This window comes from Nicotiana sylvestris, chromosome 11 (genome assembly GCF_000393655.2).
Source record: "Nicotiana sylvestris chromosome 11, ASM39365v2, whole genome shotgun sequence".
In the NCBI taxonomy this organism is placed as follows: domain Eukaryota; kingdom Viridiplantae; phylum Streptophyta; class Magnoliopsida; order Solanales; family Solanaceae; genus Nicotiana; species Nicotiana sylvestris.
In genome coordinates this window covers 148,158,472-148,159,825 of record NC_091067.1, presented here as the reverse complement: position 1 = coordinate 148,159,825, position 1,354 = coordinate 148,158,472, and the positions used below count along the sequence as shown (strand labels likewise).

At 34.6% G+C, this 1,354-nt stretch overlaps 1 non-coding gene across 1 annotated transcript; it reads right to left on the bottom strand.

The window, feature by feature from the left end:
* Positions 1-454: 454 nt before the first annotated feature.
* Positions 455-526, bottom strand: TRNAH-GUG (transfer RNA histidin (anticodon GUG)). Its single transcript has one exon. It is a non-coding gene; the product is annotated as a tRNA-His (tRNA).
* Positions 527-1,354: the final 828 nt, after the last annotated feature.

The window sequence follows — 1,354 nt, the reverse complement described above, 5'->3', positions numbered from 1 at the left end:
TATCTGCAAAGGAATTCACCATCTTCCAGATATCTTTATAAGTAGTCTCTATCTCCCACGAGACTGCCATCCTTTTTCTTATCATATCCACCACATTTTTCGCGAATTGTTGGTGCTTCGACATTAATGATTTTTCCAATAAATTAAATTGGGGTGCTAAAGGCTTGAACCAAATGATCACAGCTATCCATAGCCGCCACTCCAACACTTAACATCGTCTTTTCCAATTGTAACCCAGCATGCAAACATAACAACACCATCTTATGCTGACCGAGATTAAGTTGAACGAGCTGAAAGTTGGCTTGAACGTGCTGTTAAAACGTGGACCTAATTCACATACGCTAGATTATACATACATAGTGAAAAAAGAGTGCGTTGATTAATGAGTCTCAAACTCATGGCGCATTAACATGAAACCCAACCCACAAAGTAAATCACAAAAATATATGTTTATTGTGGCTGCTGGGATTCGAGCCCAGGTCTCCACGGCCACAACGTGGAATTCTCACCACTAAACTACAGCCACTTTTGTATTACATTGTCCAAGTACTTTTAAATAACTAGTTCTAATATGAAGTACTTAAAGGTAACAAATAAATTCTGGCTTAGATGATTATGAGAAGTCCAAAATTATTGGAACTGGAAGCTAACTAAAGAATTTATTTGACTAGTATTTGCAAACACAATTGCAAGGCATGTTAAAGAAGAAAGATTTTTCCTTCTTTTTTCCTTAAGATTTAGAAAAGAGACATCAAGGTTCAAGTATAACAATGATATATGAGCTTCTCAGTTATTAGACCTCAAGGAGGCAAAACATATGAATTAGAACAATTAAAAAATCATCATAACAAAACATGTCGAATTAAATTACGTTGAGTATAACTTATTCAAGAGTTAACAAGGATTAAAGAATAAATGTGACATGTATAATCTCTTTAACTTATTTAAGTTTTCTTTTTCGAGCATGACGTCTAATTAATTAGTATTCCTTGTGCTGTGAGTTTTTGGTTCGATTGTTTCGTGCCTGATTTAATTTTTCTTCCACTGACTCCAAATTTTCTCTAGATATATACACCAAGAAAACTTTGTAGTTCTAAGCTCCCAATGTTTACCTAGTGCTCAAAGCCTGTAGAAATGACACCAAGTAGTCATTCTAAAGAGTTGCTATTTAGGAATTAGTCAATATATCCTGAATTTTAGTTTTTAAGTTTAATTTTTCGGAGCAAAAGTGTTCTGAATTATCTTAAATAGCAGCACTAAGAATGACTGTTGTGCAGGCCTTAAAAGCCTAAATTAGGCCCCAATCATGAAATCCCAAATTGGCCCAATATTTGCTGTTTGAATGGTGATCCAT